Source organism: Calliopsis andreniformis, unplaced genomic scaffold, assembly GCF_051401765.1.
Source record: "Calliopsis andreniformis isolate RMS-2024a unplaced genomic scaffold, iyCalAndr_principal scaffold0007, whole genome shotgun sequence".
Taxonomy (NCBI): domain Eukaryota; kingdom Metazoa; phylum Arthropoda; class Insecta; order Hymenoptera; family Andrenidae; genus Calliopsis; species Calliopsis andreniformis.
In genome coordinates this window covers 1,370,364-1,398,211 of record NW_027480425.1, presented here as the reverse complement: position 1 = coordinate 1,398,211, position 27,848 = coordinate 1,370,364, and positions in this window count along the sequence as shown.

Below are 27,848 nucleotides of genomic sequence, written 5' to 3'. Positions count from 1 at the left end.
CAACGCCCTAGTGTGAAGCCTAGGTTGCTCGGAATGTAGAAATGACCATAACTTTCACACTGATTGCAATTATTCGTTTTATACGATGGAAAAACTGTTGCATCTTCATCGTATTTTATGCTTCTGGCGTTGACTTCTTAGGCCGTAACTATTCGATCTGGTGGAGCAACGCCCTGGAGTGAAACCTGGGTTGCCCGGAACGTAGAAATGACCATCACTATCAAACTGGTTGCAATTATTTGTTTTATACGATGGAAAAGCTGTTGTATTTATATCGTATTTTATGCTTCTGGCGTTGACTTCTCAGGCCGTAACTATTCGATCTGGTGGAGCAACGCCCTAGGGTGAAGCCTAGGTTGCCCGGAAAGTAGAAATGACCATAACTTTCACACTGGTAGCAATTATTCGTTTTATACGATGGAAAAACTGTTGTATTTATTTTGTATTTTATGCTTCGGGCGTTGACTTCTAAGGACCTAACTATTCGGTCTGGTGGAGCAACGCCCTGGAGTGAAACATGGGTTGCCCGGAACATAGAAATGACCACTACTATCACACTGGTTGCAAATTATTCCTGCTATACGATGGAAAAACTGTTGTATTTTTATTGTATTTTATGCTTCAGGCGTGGACTTCTGAGGCCGTAGCTATTCGATGTGGTGGAAGAACGCCATACAGTGAAGCCTAGGTTGCCCGGAACGTAGAAATGACCATTACTTTCACACTGTTTGCAATTATTCCTTTTATACGATGGAAAAGCTGTTGTATTTATATCGTATTTTATGCTTCTGGCGTTGTCTTCTTAGGCCCTAACTATTCGATCTGGTGGAACAACGCCGTAGAGTGAAGCCTAGGTTGCCCGGAACGTAGAAATGACCATAACTTTCACACTGATTGCAATTATTTGTTATATACGATGGAAAAGCTGTTGTATATATATCGTATTTTATGCTTCTGGCGTTGACTTCTAAGGACCTAGCTATTCGATCTGGTGGAGCAACGCCCTAGTGTGAAGCCTAGGTTGCTCGGAATGTAGAAATGACCATAACTTTCACACTGATTGCAATTATTCGTTTTATACGATGGAAAAACTGTTGCATCTTCATCGTATTTTATGCTTCTGGCGTTCACTTCTTAGGCCCTAAATATTCGATCTGGTGGAACAACGGCCTAGGGTGAAGCCTAGGTTGCCCAGAACGTAGAAATGACCATCCCTTTCACACGGGTTGCAATTATTCCTGTTATAGGATGGAAAGACTGTTGTATTTTTATTGTATTTTATACTTCAGGCGTTGACTTCTGAGGCCGTAGCTATACGATGTGGTGGAAGAACGCCATACAGTGAAGCCTAGATTGCCCGGAACGTACAAATGGCTATAACTTTTACACTGGTAGCAATTATTCGTTTTATACGATGGAAAAGCTGTTATATTTATATTGTAATTTATGCTTCGGGCGTTGACTTCTAAGGCCCTAACTATTCAATCTGTTGGAGCAGCGCCCTAGGGTGAAGCCTAGGTTGCTCGGAAAGTTGAAATGACCATAAGTTTCATACTGGTTGCAATTATTCGTTTTATAAGATGGAAAAACTGTTCTTTTTATATTGTATTTTATGCTTCTGGCGTTGACTTCTAAGCCCCTAATTATTCGATTTGGTGGAACAACGCCGTAGAGTGAAGCCTAGGTTGCCCGGAACGTAGAAATGACCATTACTTTCACACTGTTTGCAATTATTCCTTTTATACGATGGAAAAGCTGTTGTATTTATATCGTATTTTATGCTTCTGGCGTTGACTTCTTAGGCCGTAACTATTCGATCTGGTGGAGCAACGCCCTGGAGTGAAACATGGGTTGCCCGGAACATAGAAATGACCACTACTATCACACTGGTTGCAAATTATTCCTGCTATACGATGGAAAAACTGTTGTATTTTTATTGTATTTTATGCTTCAGGCGTGGACTTCTGAGGCCGTAGCTATTCGATGTGGTGGAAGAACGCCATACAGTGAAGCCTAGGTTGCCCGGAACGTAGAAATGACCATTACTTTCACACTGTTTGCAATTATTCCTTTTATACGATGGAAAAGCTGTTGTATTTATATCGTATTTTATGCTTCTGGCGTTGTCTTCTTAGGCCCTAACTATTCGATCTGGTGGAAGAACGCCGTAGAGTGAAGCCTAGGTTGCACGGAACGTAGAAATGACCATAACCTTCACACTGATTGCAATTATTTGTTATATACGATGGAAAAGCTGTTGTATATATATCGTATTTTATGCTTCTGGCGTTGACTTCTAAGGACCTAGCTATCCGATCTGGTGGAGCAACGCCCTAGTGTGAAGCCTAGGTTGCTCGGAATGTAGAAATGACCATAACTTTCACACTGATTGCAATTATTCGTTTTATACGATGGAAAAACTGTTGCATCTTCATCGTATTTTATGCTTCTGGCGTTGACTTCTTAGGCCGTAACTATTCGATCTGGTGGAGCAACGCCCTGGAGTGAAACCAGGGTTGCCCGGAACGTAGAAATGACCATCACTATCAAACTGGTTGCAATTATTTGTTTTATACGATGGAAAAGCTGTTGTATTTATATCGTATTTTATGCTTCTGGCGTTGACTTCTTAGGCCCTAACTATTCCATCCGGTGGAACAACGCCCTAGGGTGAAGCCTAGGTTGCCCGGAAAGTAGAAGTGACCATAACTTTCACACTGGTAGCAATTATTCGTTTTATACGATGGAAAAACTGTTGTATTTATTTTGTATTTTATGCTTCGGGCGTTGACTTCTAAGGACCTAACTATTCGGTCTGGTGGAGCAACGCCCTGGAGTGAAACATGGGTTGCCCGGAACATAGAAATGACCACTACTATCACACTGGTTGCAAATTATTCCTGCTATACGATGGAAAAACTGTTGTATTTTTATTGTATTTTATGCTTCAGGCGTGGACTTCTGAGGCCGTAGCTATTCGATGTGGTGGAAGAACGCCATACAGTGAAGCCTAGGTTGCCCGGAACGTAGAAATGACCATTACTTTCACACTGTTTGCAATTATTCCTTTTATACGATGGAAAAGCTGTTGTATTTATATCGTATTTTATGCTTCTCGCGTTGTCTTCTTAGGCCCTAACTATTCGATCTGGTGGAACAACGCCGTAGAGTGAAGCCTAGGTTGCCCGGAACGTAGAAATGACCATAACTTTCACACTGATTGCAATTATTTGTTATATACGATGGAAAAGCTGTTGTATATATATCGTATTTTATGCTTCTGGCGTTGACTTCTAAGGACCTAGCTATTCGATCTGGTGGAGCAACGCCCTAGTGTGAAGCCTAGGTTGCTCGGAATGTAGAAATGACCATAACTTTCACACTGATTGCAATTATTCGTTTTATACGATGGAAAAACTGTTGCATCTTCATCGTATTTTATGCTTCTGGCGTTGACTTCTTAGGCCGTAACTATTCGATCTGGTGGAGCAACGCCCTGGAGTGAAACCTGGGTTGCCCGGAACGTAGAAATGACCATCACTATCAAACTGGTTGCAATTATTTGTTTTATACGATGGAAAAGCTGTTGTATTTATATCGTATTTTATGCTTCTGGCGTTGACTTCTTAGGCCCTAACTATTCCATCCGGTGGAACAACGCCCTAGGGTGAAGCCTAGGTTGCCCGGAAAGTAGAAATGACCATAACTTTCACACTGGTAGCAATTATTCGTTTTATACGATGGAAAAACTGTTGTATTTATTTTGTATTTTATGCTTCGGGCGTTGACTTCTAAGGACCTAACTATTCGGTCTGGTGGAGCAACGCCCTGGAGTGAAACATGGGTTGCCCGGAACATAGAAATGACCACTACTATCACACTGGTTGCAAATTATTCCTGCTATACGATGGAAAAACTGTTGTATTTTTATTGTATTTTATGCTTCAGGCGTGGACTTCTGAGGCCGTAGCTATTCGATGTGGTGGAAGAACGCCATACAGTGAAGCCTAGGTTGCCCGGAACGTAGAAATGACCATTACTTTCACACTGTTTGCAATTATTCCTTTTATACGATGGAAAAGCTGTTGTATTTATATCGTATTTTATGCTTCTGGCGTTGTCTTCTTAGGCCCTAACTATTCGATCTGGTGGAACAACGCCGTAGAGTGAAGCCTAGGTTGCCCGGAACGTAGAAATGACCACTACTATCACACTGGTTGCAAATAATTCCTGCTATACGATGGAAAAACTGTTCTATTTATTTTGTATTTTATGCTTCGGTCGTTGACTTCTAAGGCCCTAACTGTTTGATCTGGCGGAGCATCGCCGTAGAGTGAAGCCTAGGTTGCCCGGAAAGTAGAAATGACCATAACTTTCACACTGGTAGCAATTATTCGTTTTATACGATGGAAAAACTGTTGTATTTATTTTGTATTTTATGCTTCGGGCGTTGACTTCTAAGGACCTAACTATTCGGTCTGGTGGAGCAACGCCCTAGAGTGAAGCCTAGGTTGCTCGGAATGTAGAAATGACCATAACTTTCACACTGGTTGCAATTATTCGTTTTATACGAAGGAAAAACTGTTGCACCTTTATCGTATTTTGTGCTTCTGGCGTTGACTTCTTAGGCCGTAACTATTCGATCTGGTGGAGCACCGCCCTGGAGTGAAGCCTAGGTTGCCCGGAACGTAGAAATGACCACTACTATCACACTGGTTGCAAATTATTCCTGCTATACGATGGAAAAACTGTTCTATTTATTTTGTATTTTATGCTTCGGTCGTTGACTTCTAAGGCCCTAACTGTTTGATCTGGCGGAGCATCGCCGTAGAGTGAATCCTAGGTTGCCCGGAACGTAGAAATGACCATAACTTTCACACTGGTTGCTATTATTCGTTTTATACGATGGAAAAACTGTTATATTTATATTGTATTTAAGCTTCTGGCGTTGACTTCTGAGGCCGTTGCTATTCGATGTGGTGGAACAACGGCCTAGGGTGAAGTCTAGGTTGCCCGGAACATAGAAATGACCATAACTTTCACACTGCTTGCAATTATTTGTTTTATACCATGGAAAGCTGTAGTATTTTTATCGTATTTTATGTTTCTGGCGTTGACTTCTTAGGCCCTAACTATTCCATCTGGTGGAACAACGCCCTAGAGTAAAGACCAGGTTGCGCGGAACGTAGAAATGACCATAACTTTCACACTGGTAGCAATTATTCGTTTGATACAATGGAAAAACTGTTTTATTTATTTTGTATTTAATGCTTCGGGCGTTGACTTCTAAGGCCCTAACTATTCCATCTGGTGGAACAACGCCCTAGAGTAAAGCCCAGGTTGCGCGGAACGTATAAATGACCATATCTTTCACACTGGTAGCAATTATTCGTTTTATACGATGGAAAAATTGTTCTATTTATTTTGTATTTTATGCTTCGGGCGTTGACTTCTAAGGCCCTAGCTATTCGATCTGGTCGAGCAACGCCGTAGAGTGAAGCCTAGGTTGCCCGGAACGTAGAAATGACCATAACTTCCACACTGGTTGCAATTATTCGTTTTATACGATGTAAAAGCTGTTGCATTTATATGGTATTTTATGCTTCTGACGTTGACTTCTTAGGCCCTAACTACTCGACCTGGAGGAGCAACGCCCTGGAGTGAAACATGGGTTGCCCGGAACGCAGAAATGACCACTACTATCACACTGGTTGCAAATTATTCCTGCTATACGATGGAAAAACTGTTGTATTTTTATTGTATTTTATGCTTCAGGCGTGGACTTCTGAGGCCGTAGCTATTCGATGTGGTGGAAGAACGCCATACACTGAAGCCTAGGTTGCCCGGAACGTAGAAATGACCATAAGTTTCATACTGGTTGCAATTATACGGTTTATACGATGGAAAAACTGTTGTATTTATATTGTATTTTATGCTTCTGGCGTTCACTTCTTAGGCCCTAACTATTCGATCTGGTGGAACAACGCCCTAGGGTGAAGCCTAGGTTGCCCGGAACGTAGAAATGACCATAGCTTTTACACTGGTAGCAATTAGTCGTTTTATACAATGGAAAAACCGTTCTATTTACTTTGTATTTTATGCTTCGGGCGTTGACTTCTAAGGCCCTAACTATTCAATCTGTTGGAGCAACGCCCTAGGGTGAAGCCTAGGTTGCTCGTAAAGTAGAAATGACCATAAGTTTCATACTGGTTGCAATTATTCGTTTTATACGATGGAAAAACTGTTGTATTTATATTGTATTTTATGCTTCTGGCGTTGACTACTTAGGCCCTAGCTATTCGATCTGGAGGAGCAACGCCCTAGAGTGAAACCTAGGTTGCCCGGAACCTAGAAATGACCATTACATTCACACTGGTTGCAATTATTCCTGTTATACGATGGAAAAACTGTTGTATTTTTATTGCATTCTATGCTTCTGGCGTTTAATTCTAAGTCGCTAGCTATTTGATCTGGTGGAGCAACGCCCTAGAGTGAAGCCTAGGTTGCCCGGAACGTAGAAATGACCATTACTTTCACACTGTTTGCAATTATTCATTTAATACGATGGAAATGCTGTTGTATTTATATCGTATTTTATGCTTCGGGCGTTGACTTCTTACGCCCTAACATTTCGATCTGGTGGAGCAACGCCCGACAGTGAAGCCTAGGTTGCCCGGAACGTAGAAATGACCATTACTTTCACACTGTTTGCAATTATTCCTTTTATACGATGGAAAAGCTGTTGTATTTATATCGTATTTTATGCTTCTGGCGTTGACTTCTTAGGCCCTAACTATTCGATCTGGTGGAGCAACGCCCTAGAGTGAAGCCTAGGTTGCTCGGAATGTAGATATGACCATAACTTTCACACTGATTGCAATTATTCGTTTTATACGATGGAAAAACTGTTGCATCTTCATCGTATTTTATGCTTCTGGCGTTGACTTCTTAGGCCGTAACTATTCGATCTGGTGGAGCAACGCCCTGGCGTGAAACCTGGATTGCCCGGAACGTAGAAATGACCACTACTATCACACTGGTTGCAAATTATTCCTGCTATACGATGGAAAAACTGTTGTATTTTTATTGCATTTTATGCTTCTGGCGTTCACTTCTTAGGCCCTAACTATTCGATCTGGTGGAACAACGGCCTAGGGTGAAGCCTACGTTGCCCGGAACGTAGAAATGACCATAAGTTTCACACTGGTTGCAATTATTTGTTTTATACGATGGAAAAGCTGTTGTATTTATATCGTATTTTATGCTTCTGGCGTTGACTTCTTAGGCCCTAGCTATTCGATCTGGAGGAGCAACGCCCTAGAGTGAAACCTAGGTTGCCCGGAACCTAGAAATGACCATTACATTCACACTGGTTGCAATTATTCCTGTTATACGATGGAAAAACTGTTGTATTTTTATTGCATTCTATGCTTCTGGCGTTTAATTCTAAGTCGCTAGCTTTTTGATCTGGTGGAGCAACGCCCTAGAGTGAAGCCTAGGTTGCCCGGAACGTAGAAATGACCATTACTTTCACACTGTTTGCAATTATTCCTTTTATACGATGGAAAAGCAGTTGTATTTATATCGTATTTTATGCTTCTGGCGTTGACTTCTTAGGCCGTAACTATTCGATCTGGTGGAGCAACGCCCTGGAGTGAAACATGGGTTGCCCGGAACATAGAAATGACCACTACTATCACACTGGTTGCAAATTATTCCTGCTATACGATGGAAAAACTGTTGTATTTTTATTGTATTTTATGCTTCAGGCGTGGACTTCTGAGGCCGTAGCTATTCGATGTGGTGGAAGAACGCCATACAGTGAAGCCTAGGTTGCCCGGAACGTTGACATGACCATAGCTTTCACACTGGTAGCAATTATTCGTTTTATACGATGGAAAAACTGTTGTATTTATTTTGTATTTTATGCTTCGGGCGTTGTCTTCTTAGGCCCTAACTATTCGATCTGGTGGAACAACGCCGTAGAGTGAAGCCTAGGTTGCCCGGAACGTAGAAATGACCATAACTTTCACACTGATTGCAATTATTTGTTATATACGATGGGAAAGCTGTTGTATTTATATCGTATTTTATGCTTCTGGCGTTGACTTCTAAGGACCTAACTATTCGATCTGGTGGAGCAACGCCCTAGAGTGAAGCCTAGGTTGCTCGGAATGTAGAAATGACCATAACTTTCACACTGATTGCAATTATTCGTTTTATACGATGGAAAAACTGTTTCATCTTCATCGTATTTTATGCTTCTGGCGTTGACTTCTCAGGCCGTAACTATTCGATCTGGTGGAGCAACGCCCTGGAGTGAAACCTGGGTTGCCCGGAACGTAGAAATGACCACTACTATCACACTGGTTGCAAATTATTCCTGCTATACGATGGAGAAACTGTTGTATTTTTATTGCATTTTATGCTTCTGGCGTTCACTTCTTAGGCCCTAACTATTCGATCTGGAGGAACAACGGCCTAGGGTGAAGCCTACGTTGCCTGGAACGTAGAAATGACCATAACTTTCACACTGGTTGCGATTATTTGTTTTATACGATGGAGAAGCTGTTGTATTTATATCGTATTTTATGCTTCTGGCGTTGACATCTTAGGCCCTAACTATTCCATCTGGTGGAACAACGCCCTAGAGTAAAGCCCAGGTTGCGCGGAACGTAGAAATGACCATATCTTTCACACTGGTAGCAATTATTCGTTTTATACGATGGAAAAATTGTTCTATTTATTTTGTATTTAATGCTTCGGGCGTTGACTTCTAAGGCCCTAACTATTCGATCAGGTGGAGCAACGCCCTAGAGTGAAGCCTAGGTTGCTCGAAATGTAGAAATGACCATAACTTTCACACTGGTTGCTATCATTCGTTTTATATGATGGAAAAACTGTTGTACTTATATTGTATTTTATGCTTCTGGCGTTCACTTCTTAGGCCCTAAATATTCGATCTGGTGGAACAACGGCCTAGGGTGAAGCCTAGGTTGCCCAGAACGTAGAAATGACCATCCCTTTCACACGGGTTGCAATTATTCCTGTTATAGGATGGAAAGACTGTTGTATTTTTATTGTATTTTATACTTCAGGCGTTGACTTCTGAGGCCGTAGCTATACGATGTGGTGGAAGAACGCCATACAGTGAAGCCTAGATTGCCCGGAACGTACAAATGGCTATAACTTTTACACTGGTAGCAATTATTCGTTTTATACGATGGAAAAGCTGTTATATTTATATTGTAATTTATGCTTCGGGCGTTGACTTCTAAGGCCCTAACTATTCAATCTGTTGGAGCAGCGCCCTAGGGTGAAGCCTAGGTTGCTCGGAAAGTTGAAATGACCATAAGTTTCATACTGGTTGCAATTATTCGTTTTATAAGATGGAAAAACTGTTGTATTTATATTGTATTTTATGCTTCTGGCGTTGACTTCTAAGCCCCTAATTATTCGATTTGGTGGAACAACGCCGTAGAGTGAAGCCTAGGTTGCCTGGAACGTAGAAATGACCATTACTTTCACACTGTCTGCAATTATTCCTTTTATACGATGGAAAAGCTGTTGTATTTATATCGTATTTTATGCTTCTGGCGTTGACTTCTTAGGCCGTAACTATTCGATCTGGTGGAGCAACGCCCTGGAGTAAAACATGGGTTGCCCGGAACATAGAAATGACCACTACTATCACACTGGTTGCAAATTATTCCTGCTATACGATGGAAGAACTGTTGTATTTTTATTGTATTTTATGCTTCAGGCGTGGACTTCTGAGGCCGTAGCTATTCGATGTGGTGGAAGAACGCCATACAGTGAAGCCTAGGTTGCCCGGAACGTAGAAATGACCATTACTTTCACACTGTTTGCAATTATTCCTTTTATACGATGGAAAAGCTGTTGTATTTATATCGTATTTTATGCTTCTGGCGTTGTCTTCTTAGGCCCTAACTATTCGATCTGGTGGAACAACGCCGTAGAGTGAAGCCTAGGTTGCCCGGAACGTAGAAATGACCATAACTTTCACACTGATTGCAATTATTTGTTATATACGATGGAAAAGCTGTTGTATATATATCGTATTTTATGCTTCTGGCTTTGACTTCTAAGGACCTAGCTATTCGATCTGGTGGAGCAACGCCCTAGAGTGAAGCCTAGGTTGCTCGGAATGTAGAAATGACCATAACTTTCACACTGATTGCAATTATTCGTTTTATACGATGGAAAAACTGTTGCATCTTCATCGTATTTTATGCTCCTGGCGTTGACTTCTTAGGCCGTAACTATTCGATCTGGTGGAGCAACGCCCTGGAGTGAAACCTGGGTCGCCCGGAACGTAGAAATGACCATCACTATCAAACTGGTTGCAATTATTTGTTTTATACGATGGAAAAGCTGTTGTATTTATATCGTATTTTATGCTTCTGGCGTTGACTTCTTAGGCCCTAACTATTCCATCCGGTGGAACAACGCCCTAGGGTGAAGCCTAGGTTGCCCGGAAAGTAGAAATGACCATAACTTTCACACTGGTAGCAATTATTCGTTTTATACGATGGAAAAACTGTTGTATTTATTTTGTATTTTATGCTTCGGGCGTTGACTTCTAAGGACCTAACTATTCGGTCTGGTGGAGCAACGCCCTAGAGTGAAGCCTAGGTTGTTCGGAATGTAGAAATGACCATAACTTTCACACTGGTTGCAATTATTCGTTTTATACGATGGAAAAACTGTTGCATCTTTATCGTATTTTGTGCTTCTGGCGTTGACTTCTTAGGCCGTAACTATTCGATCTGGTGGAGCACCGCCCTGGAGTGAAGCCTAGGTTGCCCGGAACGTAGAAATGACCACTACTATCACACTGGTTGCAAATTATTCCTGCTATACGATGGAAAAACTGTTCTATTTATTTTGTATTTTATGCTTCGGTCGTTGACTTCTAAGGCCCTAACTGTTTGATCTGGCGGAGCATCGCCGTAGAGTGAAGCCTAGGTTGCCCGGAACGTAGAAATGACCATAACTTTCACACTGGTTGCTATTATTCGTTTTATACGATGGAAAAACTGTTATATTTATATTGTATTTAAGTTTCTGGCGTTGACTTCTGAGGCTGTTGCTATTCGATGTGGTGGAACAACGGCCTAGGGTGAAGTCTAGGTTGCCCGGAACGTAGAAATGACCATAACTTTCACACTGCTTGCAATTATTTGTTTTATACCATGGAAAAGCTGTAGTATTTTTATCGTATTTTGTGTTTCTGGCGTTGACTTCTTAGGCCCTAACTATTCCATCTGGTGGAACAACGCCCTAGAGTAAAGACCAGGTTGCGCGGAACGTAGAAATGACCATAACTTTCACACTGGTAGCAATTATTCGTTTGATACAATGGAAAAACTGTTTTATTTATTTTGTATTTAATGCTTCGGGAGTTGACTTCTAAGGCCCTAACTATTCGATCAGGTGGAGCAACGCCCTAGAGTGAAGCCTAGGTTGCTCGAAATGTAGAAATGACCATAACTTTCACACTGGTTGCTATCATTCGTTTTATATGATGGAAAAACTGTTGTATTTATATTGTATTTTATGCTTCTGGCGTTCACTTCTTAGGCCCTAACTATTCGATGTGATGGAAGCACGCCATACAGTGAAGCCTAGGTTGCCCGGGACGTAGAAATGACCACTACTTTCACACTGTTTGCAATTATTCATTTAATACGATGGAAATGATGTTGTATTTATATCGTATTTTATGCTTCGGGCGTTGACTTCTTAGGCCCTAACATTTCGATCTGGTGGAGCAACGCCCGACAATGAAGCCTAGGTTGCCCGGAACGTAGAAATGACCATTACTTTCACACTGTTTGCAATTATTCCTTTTATACGATGGAAAAGCTGTTGTATTTATATCGTATTTTATGCTTCTGGCGTTGACTTCTTAGGCCCTAACTATTCGATCTGGTGGAGCAACGCCCTAGAGTGAAGCCTAGGTTGCTCGGAATGTAGATATGACCATAACTTTCACACTGATTGCAATTATTCGTTTTATACGATGGAAAAACTGTTGCATCTTCATCGTATTTTATGCTTCTGGCGTTGACTTCTTAGGCCGTAACTATTCGATCTGGTGGAGCAACGCCCTGGCGTGAAACCTGGATTGCCCGGAACGTAGAAATGACCACTACTATCACACTGGTTGCAAATTATTCCTGCTATACGATGGAAAAACTGTTGTATTTTTATTGCATTTTATGCTTCTGGCGTCACTTCTTAGGCCCTAACTATTCGATCTGGTGGAACAACGACCTAGGGTGAAGCCTACGTTGCCCGGAACGTAGAAATGACCATAAGTTTCACACTGGTTGCAATTATTTGTTTTATACGATGGAAAAGCTGTTGTATTTATATCGTATTTTATGCTTCTGGCGTTGACTTCTTAGGCCCTAGCTATTCGATCTGGAGGAGCAACGCCCTAGAGTGAAACCTAGGTTGCCCGGAACCTAGAAATGACCATTACATTCACACTGGTTGCAATTATTCCTGTTATACGATGGAAAAACTGTTGTATTTTTATTGCATTCTATGCTTCTGGCGTTTAATTCTAAGTCGCTAGCTATTTGATCTGGTGGAGCAACGCCCTAGAGTGAAGCCTAGGTTGCCCGGAACGTAGAAATGACCATTACTTTCACACTGTTTGCAATTATTCATTTAATACGATGGAAATGCTGTTGTATTTATATCGTATTTTATGCTTCGGGCGTTGACTTCTTAGGCCCTAACATTTCGATCTGGTGGAGCAACGCCCGACAGTGAAGCCTAGGTTGCCCGGAACGTAGAAATGACCATTACTTTCACACTGTTTGCAATTATTCCTTTTATACGATGGAAAAGCTGGTGTATTTATATCGTATTTTATGCTTCTGGCGTTGACTTCTTAGGCCCTAACTATTCGATCTGGTGGAGCAACGCCCTAGAGTGAAGCCTAGGTTGCTCGGAATGTAGATATGACCATAACTTTCACACTGATTCCAATTATTCGTTTTATACGATGGAAAAACTGTTGCATCTTCATCGTATTTTATGCTTCTGGCGTTGACTTCTTAGGCCGTAACTATTCGATCTGGTGGAGCAACGCCCTGGCGTGAAACCTGGATTGCCCGGAACGTAGAAATGACCACTACTATCACACTGGTTGCAAATTATTCCTGCTATACGATGGAAAAACTGTTGTATTTTTATTGCATTTTATGCTTCTGGCGTTCACTTCTTGGGCCCTAACTATTCGATCTGGTGGAACAACGGCCTAGGGTGAAGCCTACGTTGCCCGGAACGTAGAAATGACCATAAGTTTCACACTGGTTGCAATTATTTGTTTTATACGATGGAAAAGCTGTTGTATTTATATCGTATTTTATGCTTCTGGCGTTGACTTCTTAGGCCCTAGCTATTCGATCTGGAGGAGCAACGCCCTAGAGTGAAACCTAGGTTGCCCGGAACCTAGAAATGACCATTACATTCACACTGGTTGCAATTATTCCTGTTATACGATGGAAAAACTGTTGTATTTTTATTGCATTCTATGCTTCTGGCGTTTAATTCTAAGTCGCTAGCTATTTGATCTGGTGGAGCAACGCCCTAGAGTGAAGCCTAGGTTGCCCGGAACGTAGAAATGACCATTACTTTCACACTGTTTGCAATTATTCCTTTTATACGATGGAAAAGCTGTTGTATTTATATCGTATTTTATGCTTCTGGCGTTGACTTCTTAGGCCGTAACTATTCGATCTGGTGGAGCAACGCCCTGGAGTGAAACATGGGTTGCCCGGAACATAGAAATGACCACTACTATCACACTGGTTGCAAATTATTCCTGCTATACGATGGAAAAACTGTTGTATTTTTATTGTATTTTATGCTTCAGGCGTGGACTGCTGAGGCCGTAGCTATTCGATGTGGTGGAAGAACGCCATACAGTGAAGCCTAGGTTGCCCGGAACGTAGAAATGACCATAGCTTTCACACTGGTAGCAATTATTCGTTTTATACGATGGAAAAACTGTTGTATTTATTTTGTATTTTATGCTTCGGGCGTTGTCTTCTTAGGCCCTAACTATTCGATCTGGTGGAACAACGCCGTAGAGTGAAGCCTAGGTTGCCCGGAACGTAGAAATGACCATAACTTTCACACTGATTGCAATTATTTGTTCTATACGATGGAAAAGCTGTTGTATTTATATCGTATTTTATGCTTCTGGCGTTGACTTCTAAGGACCTAACTATTCGATCTGGTGGAGCAACGCCCTAGAGTGAAGCCTAGGTTGCTCGGAATGTAGAAATGACCATAACTTTCACACTGATTGCAATTATTCGTTTTATACGATGGAAAAACTGTTTCATCTTCATCGTATTTTATGCTTCTGGCGTTGACTTCTCAGGCCGTAACTATTCGATCTGGTGGAGCAACGCCCTGGAGTGAAACCTGGGTTGCCCGGAACGTAGAAATGACCACTACTATCACACTGGTTGCAAATTATTCCTGCTATACGATGGAGAAACTGTTGTATTTTTATTGCATTTTATGCTTCTGGCGTTCACTTCTTAGGCCCTAACTATTCGATCTGGAGGAACAACGGCCTAGGGTGAAGCCTACGTTGCCTGGAACGTAGAAATGACCATAACTTTCACAGTGGTTGCGATTCTTTGTTTTATACGATGGAAAAGCTGTTGTATTTATATCGTATTTTATGCTTCTGGCGTTGACATCTTAGGCCCTAACTATTCCATCTGGTGGAACAACGCCCTAGAGTAAAGCCCAGGTTGCGCGGAACGTAGAAATGACCATATCTTTCACACTGGTAGCAATTATTCGTTTTATACGATGGAAAAATTGTTCTATTTATTTTGTATTTAATGCTTCGGGCGTTGACTTCTAAGGCCCTAACTATTCGATCATGTGGAGCAACGCCCTAGAGTGAAGCCTAGGTTGCTCGAAATGTAGAAATGACCATAACTTTCACACTGGTTGCTATCATTCGTTTTATATGATGGAAAAACTGTTGTACTTATATTGTATTTTATGCTTCTGGCGTTCACTTCTTAGGCCCTAAATATTCGATCTGGTGGAACAACGGCCTAGGGTGAAGCCTAGGTTGCCCAGAACGTAGAAATGACCATCCCTTTCACACGGGTTGCAATTATTCCTGTTATAGGATGGAAAGACTGTTGTATTTTTATTGTATTTTATACTTCAGGCGTTGACTTCTGAGGCCGTAGCTATACGATGTGGTGGAAGAACGCCATACAGTGAAGCCTAGATTGCCCGGAACGTACAAATGGCTATAACTTTTACACTGGTAGCAATTATTCGTTTTATACGATGGAAAAGCTGTTATATTTATATTGTAATTTATGCTTCGGGCGTTGACTTCTAAGGCCCTAACTATTCAATCTGTTGGAGCAGCGCCCTAGGGTGAAGCCTAGGTTGCTCGGAAAGTTGAAATGACCATAAGTTTCATACTGGTTGCAATTATTCGTTTTATAAGATGGAAAAACTGTTGTATTTATATTGTATTTTATGCTTCTGGCGTTGACTTCTAAGCCCCTAATTATTCGATTTGGTGGAACAACGCCGTAGAGTGAAGCCTAGGTTGCCTGGAACGTAGAAATGACCATTACTTTCACACTGTCTGCAATTATTCCTTTTATACGATGGAAAAGCTGTTGTATTTATATCGTATTTTATGCTTCTGGCGTTGACTTCTTAGGCCGTAACTATTCGATCTGGTGGAGCAACGCCCTGGAGTAAAACATGGGTTGCCCGGAACATAGAAATGACCACTACTATCACACTGGTTGCAAATTATTCCTGCTATACGATGGAAGAACTGTTGTATTTTTATTGTATTTTATGCTTCAGGCGTGGACTTCTGAGGCCGTAGCTATTCGATGTGGTGGAAGAACGCCATACAGTGAAGCCTAGGTTGCCCGGAACGTAGAAATGACCATTACTTTCACACTGTTTGCAATTATTCCTTTTATACGATGGAAAAGCTGTTGTATTTATATCGTATTTTATGCTTCTGGCGTTGTCTTCTTAGGCCCTAACTATTCGATCTGGTGGAACAACGCCGTAGAGTGAAGCCTAGGTTGCCCGGAACGTAGAAATGACCATAACTTTCACACTGATTGCAATTATTTGTTATATACGATGGAAAAGCTGTTGTATATATATCGTATTTTATGCTTCTGGCGTTGACTTCTAAGGACCTAGCTATTCGATCTGGTGGAGCAACGCCCTAGAGTGAAGCCTAGGTTGCTCGGAATGTAGAAATGACCATAACTTTCACACTGATTGCAATTATTCGTTTTATACGATGGAAAAACTGTTGCATCTTCATCGTATTTTATGCTTCTGGCGTTGACTTCTTAGGCCGTAACTATTCGATCTGGTGGAGCAACGCCCTGGAGTGAAACCTGGGTCGCCCGGAACGTAGAAATGACCATCACTATCAAACTGGTTGCAATTATTTGTTTTATACGATGGAAAAGCTGTTGTATTTATATCGTATTTTATGCTTCTGGCGTTGACTTCTTAGGCCCTAACTATTCCATCCGGTGGAACAACGCCCTACGGTGAAGCCTAGGTTGCCCGGAAAGTAGAAATGACCATAACTTTCACACTGGTAGCAATTATTCGTTTTATACGATGGAAAAACTGTTGTATTTATTTTGTATTTTATGCTTCGGGCGTTGACTTCTAAGGACCTAACTATTCGGTCTGGTGGAGCAACGCCCTAGAGTGAAGCCTAGGTTGTTCGGAATGTAGAAATGACCATAACTTTCACACTGGTTGCAATTATTCGTTTTATACGATGGAAAAACTGTTGCACCTTTATCGTATTTTGTGCTTCTGGCGTTGACTTCTTAGGCCGTAACTATTCGATCTGGTGGAGCACCGCCGTGGAGTGAAGCCTAGGTTGCCCGGAACGTAGAAATGACCACTACTATCACACTGGTTGCAAATTATTCCTGCTATACGATGGAAAAACTGTTCTATTTATTTTGTATTTTATGCTTCGGTCGTTGACTTCTAAGGCCCTAACTGTTTGATCTGGCGGAGCATCGCCGTAGAGTGAAGCCTAGGTTGCCCGGAACGTAGAAATGACCATAACTTTCACACTGGTTGCTATTATTCGTTTTATACGATGGAAAAACTGTTATATTTATATTGTATTTAAGCTTCTGGCGTTGACTTCTGAGGCTGTTGCTATTCGATGTGGTGGAACAACGGCCTAGGGTGAAGTCTAGGTTGCCCGGAACGTAGAAATGACCATAACTTTCACACTGCTTGCAATTATTTGTTTTATACCATGGAAAAGCTGTAGTATTTTTATCGTATTTTATGTTTCTGGCGTTGACTTCTTAGGCCCTAACTATTCCATCTGGTGGAACAACGCCCTAGAGTAAAGACCAGGTTGCGCGGAACGTAGAAATGACCATAACTTTCACACTGGTAGCAATTATTCGTTTGATACAATGGAAAAACTGTTTTATTTATTTTGTATTTAATGCTTCGGGCGTTGACTTCTAAGGCCCTAACTATTCGATCAGGTGGAGCAACGCCCTAGAGTGAAGCCTAGGTTGCTCGAAATGTAGAAATGACCATAACTTTCACACTGGTTGCTATCATTCGTTTTATATGATGGAAAAACTGTTGTATTTATATTGTATTTTATGCTTCTGTCGTTCACTTCTTAGGCCCTAACTATTCGATCTGGTGGAACAACGGCCTAGGGTGAAGCCTAGGTTGCCCAGAACGTAGAAATGACCATCCCTTTCACACGGGTTGCAATTATTCCTGTTATAGGATGGAAAGACTGTTGTAATTTTATTCTATTTTATACTTCAGGCGTTGACTTCTGAGGCCGTAGCTATACGATGTGGTGGAAGAACGCCATACAGTGAAGCCTAGATTGCCCGGAACGTACAAATGGCTATAACTTTTACACTGGTAGCAATTATTCGTTTTATACGATGGAAAAGCTGTTATATTTATATTGTATTTTATGCTTCGGGCGTTGACTTCTAAGGCGCTAACTATTCAATCTGTTGGAGCAGCGCCCTAGGGTGAAGCCTAGGTTGCTCGGAAAGTTGAAATGACCATAAGTTTCATACTGGTTGCAATTATTCGTTTTATACGATGGAAAAACTGTTGTATTTATATTGTATTTTATGCTTCTGGCGTTGACTACTTAGGCACTAACTATTCGATCTTGTGGAACAACGCCCTAGAGTGAAGCCTAGGTTGCCTGGAACGTAGAAATGATCATTACTTTCACGCTTGTTGCAATTATTCCTGTTATGCGATGAAAAGACTGTTGTATTTTTATTGTATTTTATGCTTCAGGCGTGGACTTCTGAGGCCGTAGCTATTCGATGTGGTGGAAGCACGCCATACAGTGAAGCCTAGGTTGCCCGGGACGTAGAAATGACCACTACTTTCACACTGTTTGCAATTATTCATTTAATACGATGGAAATGCTGTTGTATTTATATCGTATTTTATGCTTCGGGCGTTGACTTCTTAGGCCCTAACATTTCGATCTGGTGGAGCAACGCCCGACAGTGAAGCCTAGGTTGCCCGGAACGTAGAAATGACAATAACTTTCACACTGTTTGCAATTATTCCTTTTATACGATGGAAAAGCTGTTGTATTTATATCGTATTTTATGCTTCTGGCGTTGACTTCTTAGGCCCTAACTATTCGATCTGGTGGAGCAACGCCCTAGAGTGAAGCCTAGGTTGCTCGGAATGTAGATATGACCATAACTTTCACACTGATTGCAATTATTCGTTTTATACGATGGAAAAACTGTTGCATCTTCATCGTATTTTATACTTCTGGCGTTGACTTCTTAGGCCGTAACTATTCGATCTGGTGGAGCAACGCCCTGGCGTGAAACCTGGATTGCCCGGAACGTAGAAATGACCACTACTATCACACTGGTTGCAAATTATTCCTGCTATACGATGGAAAAACTGTTGTATTTTTATTGCATTTTATGCTTCTGGCGTTCACTTCTTAGGCCCTAACTATTCGATCTGGTGGAACAACGGCCTAGGGTGAAGCCTACGTTGCCCGGAACGCAGAAATGACCATAAGTTTCACACTGGTTGCAATTATTTGTTTTATACGATGGAAAAGCTGTTGTATTTATATCGTATTTTATGCTTCTGGCGTTGACTTCTTAGGCCCTAGCTATTCGATCTGGAGGAGCAACGCCCTAGAGTGAAACCTAGGTTGCCCGGAACCTAGAAATGACCATTACATTCACACTGGTTGCAATTATTCCTGTTATACGATGGAAAAACTGTTGTATTTTTATTGCATTCTATGCTTCTGGCGTTTAATTCTAAGTCGCTAGCTATTTGATCTGGTGGAGCAACGCCCTAGAGTGAAGCCTAGGTTGCCCGGAACGTAGAAATGACCATTACTTTCACACTGTTTGCAATTATTCCTTTTATACGATGGAAAAGCTGTTGTATTTATATCGTATTTTATGCTTCTGGCGTTGACTTCTTAGGCCGTAACTATTCGATCTGGTGGAGCAACGCCCTGGAGTGAAACATGGGTTGCCCGGAACATAGAAATGACCACTACTATCACACTGGTTGCAAATTATTCCTGCTATACAATGGAAAAACTGTTGTATTTTTATTGTATTTTATGCTTCAGGCGTGGACTTCTGAGGCCGTAGCTATTCGATGTGGTGGAAGAACGCCATACAGTGAAGCCTAGGTTGCCCGGAACGTAGAAATGACCATAGCTTTCACACTGGTAGCAATTATTCGTTTTATACGATGGAAAAATTGTTCTATTTATTTTGTATTTAATGCTTCGGGCGTTGACTTCTAAGGCCCTAACTATTCGATCATGTGGAGCAACGCCCTAGAGTGAAGCCTAGGTTGCTCGAAATGTAGAAATGACCATAACTTTCACACTGGTTGCTATCATTCGTTTTATATGATGGAAAAACTGTTGTACTTATATTGTATTTTATGCTTCTGGCGTTCACTTCTTAGGCCCTAAATATTCGATCTGGTGGAACAACGGCCTAGGGTGAAGCCTAGGTTGCCCAGAACGTAGAAATGACCATCCCTTTCACACGGGTTGCAATTATTCCTGTTATAGGATGGAAAGACTGTTGTATTTTTATTGTATTTTATACTTCAGGCGTTGACTTCTGAGGCCGTAGCTATACGATGTGGTGGAAGAACGCCATACAGTGAAGCCTAGATTGCCCGGAACGTACAAATGGCTATAACTTTTACACTGGTAGCAATTATTCGTTTTATACGATGGAAAAGCTGTTATATTTATATTGTAATTTATGCTTCGGGCGTTGACTTCTAAGGCCCTAACTATTCAATCTGTTGGAGCAGCGCCCTAGGGTGAAGCCTAGGTTGCTCGGAAAGTTGAAATGACCATAAGTTTCATACTGGTTGCAATTATTCGTTTTATAAGATGGAAAAACTGTTGTATTTATATTGTATTTTATGCTTCTGGCGTTGACTTCTAAGCCCCTAATTATTCGATTTGGTGGAACAACGCCGTAGAGTGAAGCCTAGGTTGCCTGGAACGTAGAAATGACCATTACTTTCACACTGTCTGCAATTATTCCTTTTATACGATGGAAAAGCTGTTGTATTTATATCGTATTTTATGCTTCTGGCGTTGACTTCTTAGGCCGTAACTATTCGATCTGGTGGAGCAACGCCCTGGAGTAAAACATGGGTTGCCCGGAACATAGAAATGACCACTACTATCACACTGGTTGCAAATTATTCCTGCTATACGATGGAAGAACTGTTGTATTTTTATTGTATTTTATGCTTCAGGCGTGGACTTCTGAGGCCGTACCTATTCGATGTGGTGGAAGAACGCCATACAGTGAAGCCTAGGTTGCCCGGAACGTAGAAATGACCATTACTTTCACACTGTTTGCAATTATTCCTTTTATACGATGGAAAAGCTGTTGTATTTATATCGTATTTTATGCTTCTGGCGTTGTCTTCTTAGGCCCTAACTATTCGATCTGGTGGAACAACGCCGTAGAGTGAAGCCTAGGTTGCCCGGAACGTAGAAATGACCATAACTTTCACACTGATTGCAATTATTTGTTATATACGATGGAAAAGCTGTTGTATATATATCGTATTTTATGCTTCTGGCGTTGACTTCTAAGGACCTAGCTATTCGATCTGGTGGAGCAACGCCCTAGAGTGAAGCCTAGGTTGCTCGGAATGTAGAAATGACCATAACTTTCACACTGATTGCAATTATTCGTTTTATACGATGGAAAAACTGTTGCATCTTCATCGTATTTTATGCTTCTGGCGTTGACTTCTTAGGCCGTAACTATTCGATCTGGTGGAGCAACGCCCTGGAGTGAAACCTGGGTCGCCCGGAACGTAGAAATGACCATCACTATCAAACTGGTTGCAATTATTTGTTTTATACGATGGAAAAGCTGTTGTATTTATATCGTATTTTATGCTTCTGGCGTTGACTTCTTAGGCCCTAACTATTCCATCCGGTGGAACAACGCCCTAGGGTGAAGCCTAGGTTGCCCGGAAAGTAGAAATGACCATAACTTTCACACTGGTAGCAATTATTCGTTTTATACGATGGAAAAACTGTTGTATTTATTTTGTATTTTATGCTTCGGGCGTTGACTTCGAAGGACCTAACTATTCGGTCTGGTGGAGCAACGCCCTAGAGTGAAGCCTAGGTTGTTCGGAATGTAGAAATGACCATAACTTTCACACTGGTTGCAATTATTCGTTTTATACGATGGAAAAACTGTTGCACCTTTATCGTATTTTGTGCTTCTGGCGTTGACTTCTTAGGCCGTAACTATTCGATCTGGTGGAGCACCGCCGTGGAGTGAAGCCTAGGTTGCCCGGAACGTAGAAATGACCACTACTATCACACTGGTTGCAAATTATTCCTGCTATACGATGGAAAAACTGTTCTATTTATTTTGTATTTTATGCTTCGGTCGTTGACTTCTAAGGCCCTAACTGTTTGATCTGGCGGAGCATCGCCGTAGAGTGAAGCCTAGGTTGCCCGGAACGTAGAAATGACCATAACTTTCACACTGGTTGCTATTATTCGTTTTATACGATGGAAAAACTGTTATATTTATATTGTATTTAAGCTTCTGGCGTTGACTTCTGAGGCTGTTGCTATTCGATGTGGTGGAACAACGGCCTAGGGTGAAGTCTAGGTTGCCCGGAACGTAGAAATGACCATAACTTTCACACTGCTTGCAATTATTTGTTTTATACCATGGAAAAGCTGTAGTATTTTTATCGTATTTTATGTTTCTGGCGTTGACTTCTTAGGCCCTAACTATTCCATCTGGTGGAACAACGCCCTAGAGTAAAGACCAGGTTGCGCGGAACGTAGAAATGACCATAACTTTCACACTGGTAGCAATTATTCGTTTGATACAATGGAAAAACTGTTTTATTTATTTTGTATTTAATGCTTCGGGCGTTGACTTCTAAGGCCCTAACTATTCGATCAGGTGGAGCAACGCCCTAGAGTGAAGCCTAGGTTGCTCGAAATGTAGAAATGACCATAACTTTCACACTGGTTGCTATCATTCGTTTTATATGATGGAAAAACTGTTGTATTTATATTGTATTTTATGCTTCTGTCGTTCACTTCTTAGGCCCTAACTATTCGATCTGGTGGAACAACGGCCTAGGGTGAAGCCTAGGTTGCCCAGAACGTAGAAATGACCATCCCTTTCACACGGGTTGCAATTATTCCTGTTATAGGATGGAAAGACTGTTGTAATTTTATTCTATTTTATACTTCAGGCGTTGACTTCTGAGGCCGTAGCTATACGATGTGGTGGAAGAACGCCATACAGTGAAGCCTAGATTGCCCGGAACGTACAAATGGCTATAACTTTTACACTGGTAGCAATTATTCGTTTTATACGATGGAAAAGCTGTTATATTTATATTGTATTTTATGCTTCGGGCGTTGACTTCTAAGGCGCTAACTATTCAATCTGTTGGAGCAGCGCCCTAGGGTGAAGCCTAGGTTGCTCGGAAAGTTGAAATGACCATAAGTTTCATACTGGTTGCAATTATTCGTTTTATACGATGGAAAAACTGTTGTATTTATATTGTATTTTATGCTTCTGGCGTTGACTACTTAGGCACTAACTATTCGATCTTGTGGAACAACGCCCTAGAGTGAAGCCTAGGTTGCCTGGAACGTAGAAATGATCATTACTTTCACGCTTGTTGCAATTATTCCTGTTATGCGATGAAAAGACTGTTGTATTTTTATTGTATTTTATGCTTCAGGCGTGGACTTCTGAGGCCGTAGCTATTCGATGTGGTGGAAGCACGCCATACAGTGAAGCCTAGGTTGCCCGGGACGTAGAAATGACCACTACTTTCACACTGTTTGCAATTATTCATTTAATACGATGGAAATGCTGTTGTATTTATATCGTATTTTATGCTTCGGGCGTTGACTTCTTAGGCCCTAACATTTCGATCTGGTGGAGCAACGCCCGACAGTGAAGCCTAGGTTGCCCGGAACGTAGAAATGACAATAACTTTCACACTGTTTGCAATTATTCCTTTTATACGATGGAAAAGCTGTTGTATTTATATCGTATTTTATGCTTCTGGCGTTGACTTCTTAGGCCCTAACTATTCGATCTGGTGGAGCAACGCCCTAGAGTGAAGCCTAGGTTGCTCGGAATGTAGATATGACCATAACTTTCACACTGATTGCAATTATTCGTTTTATACGATGGAAAAACTGTTGCATCTTCATCGTATTTTATACTTCTGGCGTTGACTTCTTAGGCCGTAACTATTCGATCTGGTGGAGCAACGCCCTGGCGTGAAACCTGGATTGCCCGGAACGTAGAAATGACCACTACTATCACACTGGTTGCAAATTATTCCTGCTATACGATGGAAAAACTGTTGTATTTTTATTGCATTTTATGCTTCTGGCGTTCACTTCTTAGGCCCTAACTATTCGATCTGGTGGAACAACGGCCTAGGGTGAAGCCTACGTTGCCCGGAACGCAGAAATGACCATAAGTTTCACACTGGTTGCAATTATTTGTTTTATACGATGGAAAAGCTGTTGTATTTATATCGTATTTTATGCTTCTGGCGTTGACTTCTTAGGCCCTAGCTATTCGATCTGGAGGAGCAACGCCCTAGAGTGAAACCTAGGTTGCCCGGAACCTAGAAATGACCATTACATTCACACTGGTTGCAATTATTCCTGTTATACGATGGAAAAACTGTTGTATTTTTATTGCATTCTATGCTTCTGGCGTTTAATTCTAAGTCGCTAGCTATTTGATCTGGTGGAGCAACGCCCTAGAGTGAAGCCTAGGTTGCCCGGAACGTAGAAATGACCATTACTTTCACACTGTTTGCAATTATTCCTTTTATACGATGGAAAAGCTGTTGTATTTATATCGTATTTTATGCTTCTGGCGTTGACTTCTTAGGCCGTAACTATTCGATCTGGTGGAGCAACGCCCTGGAGTGAAACATGGGTTGCCCGGAACATAGAAATGACCACTACTATCACACTGGTTGCAAATTATTCCTGCTATACAATGGAAAAACTGTTGTATTTTTATTGTATTTTATGCTTCAGGCGTGGACTTCTGAGGCCGTAGCTATTCGATGTGGTGGAAGAACGCCATACAGTGAAGCCTAGGTTGCCCGGAACGTAGAAATGACCATAGCTTTCACACTGGTAGCAATTATTCGTTTTATACGATGGAAAAACTGTTGTATTTATTTTGTATTTTATGCTTCGGGCGTTGTCTTCTTAGGCCCTAACTATTCGATCTGGTGGAACAACGCTGTAGAGTGAAGCCTAGGTTGCCCGGAACGTAGAAATGACCATAACTTTCACACTGATTGCAATTATTTGTTATATACGATGGAAAAGCTGTTGTATTTATATCGTATTTTATGCTTCTGGCGTTGACTTCTAAGGACCTAACTATTCGATCTGGTGGAGCCACGCCCTAGAGTGAAGCCTAGGTTGCTCGGAATGTAGAAATGACCATAACTTTCACACTGATTGCAATTATTCGTTTTATACGATGGAAAAACTGTTTCATCTTCATCGTATTTTATGCTTCTGGCGTTGACTTCTCAGGCCGTAACTATTCGATCTGGTGGAGCAACGCCCTGGAGTGAAACCTGGGTTGCCCGGAACGTAGAAATGACCACTACTATCACACTGGTTGCAAATTATTCCTGCTATACGATGGAGAAACTGTTGTATTTTTATTGCATTTTATGCTTCTGGCGTTCACTTCTTAGGCCCTAACTATTCGATCTGGAGGAACAACGGCCTAGGGTGAAACCTACGTTGCCTGGAACGTAGAAATGACCATAACTGTCACAATGGTTGCGATTATTTGTTTTATACGATGGAAAAGCTGTTGTATTTATATCGTATTTTATGCTTCTGGCGTTGACATCTTAGGCCCTAACTATTCCATCTGGTGGAACAACGCCCTAGAGTAAAGCCCAGGTTGCGCGGAACGTAGAAATGACCATATCTTTCACACTGGTAGCAATTATTCGTTTTATACGATGGAAAAATTGTTCTATTTATTTTGTATTTAATGCTTCGGGCGTTGACTTCTAAGGCCCTAACTATTCGATCAGGTGGAGCAACGCCCTAGAGTGAAGCCTAGGATGCTCGAAATGTAGAAATGACCATAACTTTCACACTGGTTGCTATCATTCGTTTTATATGATGGAAAAACTGTTGTACTTATATTGTATTTTATGCTTCTGGCGTTCACTTCTTAGGCCCTAAATATTCGATCTGGTGGAACAACGGCCTAGGGTGAAGCCTAGGTTGCCCAGAACGTAGAAATGACCATCCCTTTCACACGGGTTGCAATTATTCCTGTTATAGGATGGAAAGACTGTTGTATTTTTATTGTATTTTATACTTCAGGCGTTGACTTCTGAGGCCGTAGCTATACGATGTGGTGGAAGAACGCCATACAGTGAAGCCTAGATTGCCCGGAACGTACAAATGGCTATAACTTTTACACTGGTAGCAATTATTCGTTTTATACGATGGAAAAGCTGTTATATTTATATTGTAATTTATGCTTCGGGCGTTGACTTCTAAGGCCCTAACTATTCAATCTGTTGGAGCAGCGCCCTAGGGTGAAGCCTAGGTTGCTCGGAAAGTTGAAATGACCATAAGTTTCATACTGGTTGCAATTATTCGTTTTATAAGATGGAAAAACTGTTGTATTTATATTGTATTTTATGCTTCTGGCGTTGACTTCTAAGCCCCTAATTATTCGATTTGGTGGAACAACGCCGTAGAGTGAAGCCTAGGTTGCCTGGAACGTAGAAATGACCATTACCTTCACACTGTCTGCAATTATTCCTTTTATACGATGGAAAAGCTGTTGTATTTATATCGTATTTTATGCTTCTGGCGTTGACTTCTTAGGCCGTAACTATTCGATCTGGTGGAGCAACGCCCTGGAGTAAAATATGGGTTGCCCGGAACATAGAAATGACCACTACTATCACACTGGTTGCAAATTATTCCTGCTATACGATGGAAGAACTGTTGTATTTTTATTGTATTTTATGCTTCAGGCGTGGACTTCTGAGGCCGTAGCTATTCGATGTGGTGGAAGAACGCCATACAGTGAAGCCTAGGTTGCCCGGAACGTAGAAATGACCATTACTTTCACACTGTTTGCAATTATTCCTTTTATACGATGGAAAAGCTGTTGTATTTATATCGTATTTTATGCTTCTGGCGTTGACTTCTTAGGCCGTAACTATTCGATCTGGTGGAGCAACGCCCTGGAGTGAAACATGGGTTGCCCGGAACATAGAAATGACCACTACTATCACACTGGTTGCAAATTATTCCTGCTATACGATGGAAAAACTGTTGTATTTTTATTGTATTTTATGCTTCAGGCGTGGACTTCTGAGGCCGTAGCTATTCGATGTGGTGGAAGAACGCCATACAGTGAAGCCTAGGTTGCCCGGAACGTAGAAATGACCATAGCTTTCACACTGGTAGCAATTATTCGTTTTATACGATGGAAAAACTGTTGTATTTATTTTGTATTTTATGCTTCGGGCGTTGTCTTCTTAGGCCCTAACTATTCGATCTGGTGGAACAACGCTGTAGAGTGAAGCCTAGGTTGCCCGGAACGTAGAAATGACCATAACTTTCACACTGATTGCAATTATTTGTTATATACGATGGAAAAGCTGTTGTATTTATATCGTATTTTATGCTTCTGGCGTTGACTTCTAAGGACCTAACTATTCGATCTGGTGGAGCAACGCCCTAGAGTGAAGCCTAGGTTGCTCGGAATGTAGAAATGACCATAACTTTCACACTGATTGCAATTATTCGTTTTATACGATGGAAAAACTGTTTCATCTTCATCGTATTTTATGCTTCTGGCGTTGACTTCTCAGGCCGTAACTATTCGATCTGGTGGAGCAACGCCCTGGAGTGAAACCTGGGTTGCCCAGAACGGAGAAATGACCACTACTATCACACTGGTTGCAAATTATTCCTGCTATACGATGGAGAAACTGTTGTATTTTTATTGCATTTTATGCTTCTGGCGTTCACTTCTTAGGCCCTAACTATTCGATCTGGAGGAACAACGGCCTAGGGTGAAACCTACGTTGCCTGGAACGTAGAAATGACCATAACTGTCACAATGGTTGCGATTATTTGTTTTATACGATGGAAAAGCTGTTGTATT